Source organism: Vigna radiata, chromosome 11, assembly GCF_000741045.1.
Source record: "Vigna radiata var. radiata cultivar VC1973A chromosome 11, Vradiata_ver6, whole genome shotgun sequence".
In the NCBI taxonomy this organism is placed as follows: domain Eukaryota; kingdom Viridiplantae; phylum Streptophyta; class Magnoliopsida; order Fabales; family Fabaceae; genus Vigna; species Vigna radiata.
The window spans coordinates 12,788,102-12,799,157 of NC_028361.1; the positions used below are offsets into that span (position 1 = coordinate 12,788,102).

At 30.5% G+C, this 11,056-nt stretch overlaps 1 long non-coding RNA gene across 1 annotated transcript; it reads right to left on the reverse strand.

Moving 5' to 3' along the window:
• Positions 1–2,541: 2,541 nt before the first annotated feature.
• LOC106777113 lies at positions 2,542–4,864 on the reverse strand. Its single transcript, XR_001376920.2, has 3 exons — positions 4,321–4,864; positions 3,914–4,121; positions 2,542–3,150 (listed from the first exon to the last, which is right to left on the reverse strand). It is a non-coding gene; the product is annotated as an uncharacterized LOC106777113 (long non-coding RNA).
• Between the last annotated feature and the right edge of the window lie 6,192 nt (positions 4,865–11,056).

An 11,056-nucleotide genomic window follows, 5' to 3' on the forward strand; every position in this document is an offset into this window, starting at 1 on the left:
ATCAACGTTCAACGGTCATATGCAGGAGCGCAATCCCTTTCTGATCCAAACAGCCCATTGGTCCAATGTATTACTACATTCCAGTAGACCAAGCTTCCAGCATAGCAGTAGCAAAACACACAGTTTCACTTAAGGAACAAGCCCAGCGACCCAACATTATTGTTTCAGCATTAATGCAATTTGTTCAAGGCTGAGCAGCTTCAAAACGATGTCGTCCAAAATAGACGCAAACCCAAATTCAATAGCCCAATTGCTTTTCAAAACGCACAACATCAACGTTTCACAAGTGGCCCATTGCTATTTCAGTGGCCCAATCAATGGCATATCCCAAGTGTGGCAGCAACATATCAGCCCCTTTTTTCCAGGTTCAGGCCCAAACCAGTGCGACCCAACATATGCAATGCAATCAACCCCCAACTGCCAAAACTTTGTGTTTCATTTATCTTTCTAAAGGGCTTCCAAATGCCAACATTGTAGTAAAACGCAGGCCCTATCCAACGGCATCAGTACCAACTCCAAGCGTAGTAGCAGCGTGTCGGCCCAAATAAGCCAGCAACAGTCCAATCTTCAATTTTAAATCAATCAACCATTGCACTTTTAGCCTAATTCCAAATGTGGCAGCCAGTTCAGACCAGCGACATTCTCGATCGCACAACTTTATTAATTGGAGCCCAAACCACACCAGCCCAGTTCTACTTCTACTCAAAACAGTCCAAGGCTTCTGCTCAGAACAGTCAAGCATAGTTATCCAAGGACCAATAAATTTGAAGGAAAAAAATGTATTAAAAAACTATTTTAAGAAATATTTTTATTTTATTTTCTAAAATATTTTTTTAAGAAGAAAAAGAATCTAATTCTCTAAAAACTAATTTTATTTAACTAAAAAGTGCAAATTAACCAAGTTGTTATTAAAATCCTATTTTTATCTTTTGTACACCAAACTATTCTATTTCTAACAAATTAAAAGCTATAGAAATCTCAAAAATGACTTTTAACAGAAAAATGTGCAAATCTTGGGTATTATCATTATGTAACTTTTTCTGGTGTGCAAAGTTATTGTTTAAAATTTTCAGTTGTCAATTGTGTTGGGTTGTGTTTTCATGAGGACATGAAATAATTGAAGTTTGGGAAAGTTGATAAGTGTGAAAAATACTTGTTTTCACACTTATTTATTACCTCAAAGTTGTGATTATTCATGAAATATGTGTTTTCCTCAGAAAAAAAATTAATATTTAGTAGGAAAGTTGTGTAGTTCTTTGTAAAGGAAATTAATACATCATTAGAGTGTTGTCAGAAGTTTCTCACTAAGCCAAGCATCATGCTCCTAACTTGCAATGAAAGTTGGAACTCAACGGTGTCCCACCACTGTTCAACGCCAAAGCATTCATAAAACTAAGCACTCAACCAATTGTACCAAATATTCTCAAAACAGTTTTAAGCATGAAAACTTGTACCACTCGAATGAAAACTTGTACCACTCAACTAATTACTCATATTATAACTTTCTTAAACACGCAATATGATCCAAATTAACAAATCATAATTCAAACAAGTCACGACACATAATTCACAATCAATCATATTTATCACAAAACCAAATCATTAGAAATCAATCAATGACATGCACTCATAAACTTAATAATATTAGTATAAAAGACTTAAGTACTAGTTTCTCTTATCTAAACTGTTCAAAATCGTTATAACATCCTCAAACACACACAAAAATCTTATTTGTCTCTATTAATGTATTTTAAAACTAATTGTATGAATACAAATATTGATTTAAAATTTTGAAAGAATTAAGATACGAACTATACTTGATTATTAAAGAATGTTTTTTCGAATTTGGAATATGTTTTCAAAAGTAAATTTTAACACAAACAAACTTTAGCTAGTTGGATAATGTGAGAACAAACTTTAGCTGGTTACGTTAAATTTTGTAATAATATACTGTGAGGAAAAAGATATGAGAAAAAGGAAGAAGGGAGTTCGGAGTTAGAATAGATTATATAATTAGATTAAATATAGGAAATAAAGATGTAAGGAAAACAATAAAAAAGAAACCTTCAGTCATAATGTTGATGTGAATTCATATCCTATATAAGAGTTTTTCTTTTTAAACACCATACTATTTTGTAGAGGTAATTAATTTAAGAAAGTATAATATATAAAGTATATCATAACAAATAAAATTGTTAAGATAGTATATTATAACAAGTGCCTAACATGGTTTTATTAAGATTTTTGTATAACAAGACAGTAGATAAATTGATGCTAAATTTAAAATTAGACATTTTATGTGACCTTCATTTTTTTAACAGTAACTTTAATTTTTTATAATACATATTACTAAATTAAACATATAATAATAAGTTACTGAACAGTCACTTTTGTTAGGCATACGTTAATTGTTTTTTTTCTAAATTAAGATGAATAATTTTATACATAATATATTTGGCGGATTAAATATTATATATTTCATTAATATTTAATTTAATTTAATAAAACATTAATTAAAAACAAAAAGAGTGAAAGATGAGCTGGAAGTGGAAGCAGATGGAAATGTAGATTAAAGATAACTGTCCTTCTTGAGCCCCTCCCGTACACTGAGGACATAGTTAACATGATAAAAACTATACACTGAGGACATTGTTAACATGATAAAAACTATGCCGAGTCAGTCCGTTTCCGATTTTGATTCCCGTTTCAAGAAGACTTTTTTTCTCAAAACTCTTTAAAACAATTACTCTTCACATTTCATCATCTTCTCATTTCATCAACTTCACCGAAACTTATCTCAAAACCTTCGAGTTTCTTGAAACTCTTTCGTTGCGATGTTTATTTGATCACTGCCACCATAAATAACGTCTACTGTGCTGTGACGGTGGAATGCACAATCAAATATATGTAACTCAATTTTTACCATCACAGTCTCTTCTATCACCAAGCCGTAAACACCATATGATAAGTTAAGATTCAACATATGAATAGTTCCGGATCTAGAGAAGGAGCTTTTGTTCTTATGGAGTTGGAGCAGTGGAAAAGGAACATTGAAACTTTCCTTTTGGATTCACAAGTAAGGGAAATATTGGCCTCCGTAGATACTTGAAGGAATGTCATCGTCAAGCTCTGGACTTTTTGGGAGGAAGCCTGTATCGTAAAATGTTTAATGTCAATTTTGAAGATCAACATAAAAAATAAAAAGTATTAGTATCATAAATAGTTGGGATATTAGTGAAAAAATATACTACTAACCATTGTCAACATTAAATGTTTTTCTTTTTAATTATGGATTCGGATTAGAATTTTTAGACATTATTTATTTTGTATTTTGAAATGTGTGAGGTAAGTAAATTTTTAATAGTAAATAGTTTTCTTTTAAAATGTGTAATATTATTAAATCATATTCGAAAAGAAAAACCTGTTATAAACTTATAAACTTATTCATGTGGTGGATGCTCAGAGATGAATAAAAATCAAACAGTGAGGACCAAAACACGCTGTAATAAATGTAGAGAAGATTCACAGCAGAGTGGCAGATACATGTCAAGGAATTATTGGCACCATGAAATCAATGGTTTAGGACAAAATAAGCTCCGATTAGGATGTGAAGTTTAAGGTTTCGGTTTGTAAGAGCAACCTAGAAGATGATTTCTATGTTGTCCATGTGTCTAACTTATGTATGCTTCTTAATGTGTTGCAACAATCTCACAAATAAACCAAAAACAAAGATGAGACAGGTTTGGATAGGACGGCACAACCCATTTTCACTCAAAAGCATATCCTTAAGATATAAACCATAGAATATTTTACCCAAGTCATCAATCGTAGAAAGATATCCCAGTCTTTTCTAAAGAGTCAAAAGGAGTCTGTCATCATAATAAGAAATTATAATAGAAAAAAACACAATTACCTTAAAGAATCTTTAACCAAGGCTTACAGCTTCTCAGAAATGCAATGTCCAACCTTTTCAACTTCAACAGTTGGTAAAGAATCCTTATCCAGCAGCTCCCCAGAAATGCAATCCTCAACCTTTTCAACTTCAACAGTTGCTGGTAAAGAGTCCTTAACCAACATCTCCCCAGAATTCTTAGCAGCAGCACTGATACACTTCTGAACCTCTGTTGGACCATAAAATCAATCCAATAACAGTTAGTATGTGTTTAAATTTATAGATATGACCAATAAGTTAGTAATTATCGCACATAACAATCTTATTCATCACATGACACATACTACCTTCTCAAAACATTAAACCAAAAAATGAAATCCAAGATGATAAAAATGATTTGGGGATGATTACACTTTAAGAAAACAGACCTCCTTCTTGGTTTGGTTGGGTATCCATATTACGGTACAGGTTTCCTCCCAAAAAGTCCGACGATGGCATCCTTTCTAATATCTATGGAGGCAATCGCTCCCTTACTTGTAAATCCAAAAGTGAAGCTTTAATGTCCTTTCTCCACCGCTTCAACTCCGCCGAGAACAAAAGACTCTTTACTCTGGAATCGAAACATTTACGCGGAATCCTACTCGTCATATCTGCTTGGTGATAGAGGAGACACGGCTCAGTAGGCGTCACTCATGGTCACAGTGACCGGAGACGCATCGCAGCGAAAGAGTTCCTCAAGGAACTCGAGGGTTTTGAAATGGGTTTCGAGAAAAGAAGTCGTTTTAAAGAGTTTTTAAAAAAAAAAAAAAAATCTTTTTGAAACGGGAATCTAGATCAGAAAAGGGGATGACTGAAGCATATTTTCTATCGTGTTATTTATATCCTCTGTGTATGAGAGGAGGCTCCCAAAAAGGAACCCTAACAGGCAGACTCTGCATCTGCTCCCACTTCCCCTTCCCGCTCTTCTTCCACTCTTTTTCTTTTTAATTTCAATACCTAGTGGAATTTCCTAACTTTAATTTTATTTTATATATATATATATATGGTGATAATTATTTTAATTAATGTTTTATTAAATTAAATATTATTGAAATATATAATATTTAATCAGTCAAATATATTGTATAAAATTATTCATTTTATTTTAGAAAAAAAAACAATTACATATGCCTAACAAAAGTGACTGTTCAGTAACTTATTATTATATGTTAATTTATTAATAATAGTAATATGTATTATAAAAAATTAAAGTTACTGTTAAAAAAACGAAGGTCACATAAAATGTCTAATTTTAAATTTAGCATCAATTTTATCTACTGTCTTGTTATAAAAAAATCTTAACAAAACCATGTTAGGCCCTTGTTATAATATACTATCTTAACAATTTTATCTACTGTCTTGTTATAATATACTTTATATATTATACTTTCTTAAATTAATTACCTCTACAAAATAGTATGGTGTTTAAAAAGAAAAACTCTTATATAAGATATGAATTCACATCAACATTATGATTGAAGGTTTTTTTTTATTGTTTTCCTTACATCTTTATAACAAGTAAAGTTTGTTTGTTCTCATATTATCCAACGAGCTAAAGTTGTCTTAAAATTTACTTTTTAAAGCAGATTTCAAATTCGCAAAAACATTATCTTATAATCAAGTATAGTTCGTATAATTCTTTCAAAATTTTAAATCAATATTAGTATTCATACGATTAATTTTAAAATACATTAACAGAGACAAATAAGATTGAGATGTTATAAAGACTTTGAACGGTTTAGATAAGGAAAACTAGTACTTAAGTCTTTTTATATTAATATTATTAGATTTAATACTTTTGATGGTCTCTATTTTCGTAAGGTTTGTTCGATTTGGTCCTTATGTTTTTTTTTTGTGTTCAATGTTGTCTTAAAAAATGTATTTTATGTTCAATTTAATCCTTTTTGCAGACATCGTTTAAATAGTCAATAACAGACAGTCCAAGTGTGTAAAACAGTAACGAGTTGGCATATAACTGCCTACATGGATTCCCTCGAGTCACAATGAGGTGGATTTAATCATATTGAAAGAGAAATTGCAGATACTATTAGGGTTTTTGGTTTCAAAAATAAATTAAGGGTGCTTCGAATGAAAGTTTTTACCCCTAATTAGTAGCGAATTCTGGAACATTGGGAAGAACATAACTCACAGCTTGTTGAAATTGAAAGTGTTGATCCTTGGCAGTGAGTTATTCATTCGTATTCTCGTAATCTAAGCTTTGTGTTGTGCCATTCCTCTGTATGATTTTGTTGAACAATGTTTTATGTGGATAATGTTTTAAATGTGAGTGTTGAAAATTTGTGCGAACTATTTAGGACATTGTTTATGTTGATTGCTGATTGTTTATGGTAAATGTGAGTGTTTTATGTTGATTTGTTGTTTTATTGTTTATGGTTTCCCATTTACCACTTACTTTTAGTGTTTACATAGGACTTACTTTAACGATTTCCATAGTGGTCTCATGCCCATAAAATTCATTTTGTAGGGTAGCGTTTGGAATGTCTGAGGATACTTTTAATGTTCTGGTCCACCATGGTGGGACCCTAGTTAAGGATACACCTTTTCAATATGTTGGTGGGGGAAGTCGCTTATTGGAGTGTGGACCCTGACAAATGGAGTTATTTCGAAGTGGTAGATTCCATTAAGGAGTTGGGGTATATTAAAGTCTCCGAGTTATTTTATTCCATTGAAAATTGTCTGCATAGGTTGTATGATGACAGAGATGCAATGAACATGGTAGGCGTTGCCGAGTGTGTTGGGGTAGTTGACTTATTTGTGGTCCACGATGTGAATGATGAGTCAGAGATTATTCTTGAAAGTGAATTAAATGAAGAAGTTTATTTGCTCTCTCATGGAAGTCTAGACAGTGAATGTAGCCATGTAGGTGGGAATGAGGATGATAAAGTGGAGGTGCAAAGGGAGGATGATAAACTGGAGGTTCATGGGGAGGATGATGAAGTGGTTGTGCATGTGGAGGAGGATGAAGTGGTTGTGCATGTGGAGGAGGATGAAGTGGTTGTACATGAATAGGACATTGGGGTGGTGAAGGAGGAAGTTGTGATTGAACAACACGGGTAAGGGGGGAAAAAGTAGTCATTGAAGAATGTACTTTAAGTGAGGTTGATGATGCAAGACTAGTTGATGAAGAAGAAGAAGTGGACGAAGAAGAAGAAGAAGTGGACGAAGAAGAAGAAGAAGTGGATGAAGAAGGAGAAGAAATGTATGAAGGACAACTAGAGGAAGGAGAAGTAGACGAAGGACTAGTTGATGTTGATGTAGATATTGATGAAATGGTAGATAACATTGTAGAAGGTTATGTGTCAGTAGAAGTTAGGGAAAATGATAGTGCACATAGGCAGACAAACCTAAATGATAGGGGTTGTCTAATGATGAGTGGGACTCAGAATTTTTGAACAGTCCAGAACAAAGTGGAAGTAAGGATGAAGGTGATGAAAGACAAAGTTGTGGTCCATTTGGGACATATGTTTAAGCCAAAAAGTATGTCAGAGTACAAGTGGGAAGTGGAACAAAGTTTAGTGATAAAAAGGACTTTATGGAGGTTGTTAGAAGTTATGCGGTCCATACGTGGAGGAATTTGAAGTTTGTTAAGAATGATAACAGAAGGGTACGAGTGAGATGCTTAGGTGCCCAAAAAAAATGTGAATGGATGGCTTATTATGGATACTTAGAAAACGAAGCTTCAAAAGATGTTGTCCCAAATCAGCCAGCTACAGTCCAATCTTCAATTTTAAATCAATCAGCCATTGCACTTTCAGCCCAATTCCAAATGTGGCAGCCATTTCATACCAACGATGTTCCAGACCGCACAACTTTATTAATTGGAGCCCAAACCACACCAGCCCAAAGCGTTCCAGCCCAATTCTACTTCTGCTCAAAACAGTCCAAGGCTTCTGCTCAAAACAGTCCACCATAGTTATCCAAGGACCAATAAATTTGCAGGAAAAAAAATGTTTAAAAAAAAACTATTTTAAGAAATATTTTTATTTTCTTTTNTAAAATAATTTTCTAAAAAGAAAAGGAATCTAATTCTCTAAAAACTAATTTTATTTAACTATAAAAAGTGCAAATTAACCAANTTTTTATTAAAATCCTATTTTTATATTTTTTACACTAAACTATTCTATTTCTAACAAATTAAAAGCTATAGAAATCTCAAAAATGATTTTTAACAAAGAAAAATGCGTAAATTTGGAGTGTTATCAGCATGAAACTTTTTCTGGTGTTCAAAGTCATTGTATCAAATTGTCAGTTGTCAATTGTGTTGTTTGGATTGTGTTTTCATGAGGACATGAAATAATTGATGTTTGATTACCTCAAAGTTTTGATTATTCATGAAGTATGTGTTTTCCTCAGAAAAAAAAAATGTAATAGTTAGTAGGAAAGTTGTGTAGTTCTTTGTAAAGGAAATTTATACATCATTGAAGTGTTAGTTTCTCACTAAGCCAAGCATCGTGCTCTAGACTTTTATTGAAAGTTGGAACTGAGCGGTGTTCTAGAACTGTTCAACGCTAAAACATTCACAAAACTAAGCACTTAGTCAATTGTACCAAATATTCTCAAAACAGGTTTAAGCATGAAAACTTGTAGCACTCAACCAATGGTTCATATTATAACTCTCTTAAACACACAAAATATAATCCAAATTAACAAATCATAATTCAAACAAGTCACGGTACACAATTCAAAATCAATCATATTTACNACAAAACCAATTCATAAGAAATCAATCAATGACATACACTCATAAACTTAATAATATTAGTATAAAAGACTTAAGTACTAATTTCCCTTACCTAAATCGTTCAAAGTTCTTATAACATATCAAACAAACAAAAAATTTTATTTGTCCCTATTAATATTTTAAAATTAATTGTATGAATACAGATATTGATTTAAAATTTTGAAAGAATTAAGATACGATTATAAAAGAATAGTAAATTTTAACACAAGCAAACTTTAGCTGGTTGGGTATTGTGAGAACAAACTTTAGCTGGTTGCATTAAATTTTGTAATAACATATTATGAAAAAAAGGATATAAGGAAAAGAAAGAATAGAGTTTGGAGTTAGAAATAGATTATATAATAGATTAAATATAGGAAATAAAGATGTAAGGAAAACAATAAGAATAAACCTTCCTTTAATCATAATGTTGACGTAAATTTATAACTTATATAACAGTTTTTCTTTTTAAACACCATACTATTTTGTAGGAGTAATTAATTTAAGGAAGTATAATATAATTTATATATATAAACATGGTTTTGTTAAGACATTTTTATAACAGTAGATAAAATTGATGCTAAATTTAAAATAAAATATTTTATGTGACCTTCGTTTTTTTAACAGTAACTTTAATTTTATGTGACCTTCGTTTTTTTAACACTAACTTTGATTTAATAATGTTGAAGTTGAAAAGGTTGAGGATTGCATTTCTGGGGAGTTGAAAAGCCTTGGTTAAGAATTCTTTACCAACAACGGTTGAAGTTCAAAAGGTTGGAAATTGAAAAGGTTGAGGATTCTTTACCAACAACTGTTGAAGTTGAAAAGGTTGGAAGTTGCATTTCTGAGAAGTTGAAAAGACTTGGTTAAGAATTCTTTAACGTGTTGATGAAGTAATTGTGTTTTTTTCTATTATAATTTCTTATTATGATGACAGACTCCTTTTGAATCTTCAGAAAAGATTGCATGTTTCCAATATCTTTCTACGATATATGATGACTTGGGTAACGATATGCTTTTGAGTGAAAATGGGTGGTGTCGTCCTATCCAAACCTGTCTTCATCTTTGTTTTTGGTTTATCTGTGAGATTGTTGCAACACATTAAGAAGCATACATAAGTTACACACATGGACAACGTAGAAATCATCTTCTAGGTTGCTCTTACAAACCGAAACCTTAAATTTCACATCCTAATCGGATTAATGAGATGATTATTTGTTAACTTTATATTTATTTAAAAATTCTATGCTAAACATTGATTACACCGATTTCACCCAACACTCCATTTCACCCATAAGCAAACATGTATCCCATTTCCTATCTATTCAAAAACTCTAAATCCTGTATTAGTTATTTAATTATTTTATTTATTTATAATTATTTTAAATTATAATTTAATTAGAATATTTTTAAACATTAAAAAATTTATGAATTTATTAAATTTAATAAAAATATTTTAGAAAAATAAAATTCTAAAGATATATATCTAATATAAAAATATGATATTATCGGATATTATATCCTATAAACAAACAATCGGATATGCACATTTTTATAAAAAATTAATTATGTTATCTGCTTAATTATATTAGTTTATAATTATATTTAAATTTATATATTTTTTAAATATTTATAATTTAATTAGATAATTTTTAATTGTTAAAAAATAATTTTTATGAAGTTTTTAAATTTAAATATTTAAAAAAAAATATGCATCGGATGTGAAAATCTGATAATGGCATAATCGGATGTGAGTATCCGATAGCCTCTTTTTTACATGTTTTATTTTATTTTTTTACATTATGCTTTATTAATATTTTTTAACAATAGGATATTTTTATTAAAGAAAATAAATAACAAACTGTAACTTAATTTTTATAATATTAAATATTGTAAACAATGTATTTTAGATATTTTAATATTATTATTTTGGTATTTTTGTAAAATTGATTACATTATTAATAAATTTATAAATGTATAACTTATTGAGATCAATACCATTCTTTTGCCAGCAAAATGAAAATGGAGAAACAGTATGGCTGCACAAAGAAAATGAGAAGTAGTGCCAAACAACCATGCAACCAAAGTGTGAAACGAAAAGAAGCAACGCAAAATATCTATTATTTTAGATTTATTTTCGCAGGTTATATGTAATTGTGGGAAATGTAAATTTACCTACGTTACAGCAATAATAAACATAATTTTTTTACATCTTTTTTCTCATTTCTACATTGAATTTCTTTTTTCTTGGTCTTTTTCTTCTTTTCCTTTTTCTTCTTATTTTTCTTATTGTTAAGTCCTATTTTTACACAAATGTAAGTGCTAATAGCACTTCTTTTGGGATTTTTTAGTCTAAATATGTGTTTTTAGGTTGGATTCCTTTT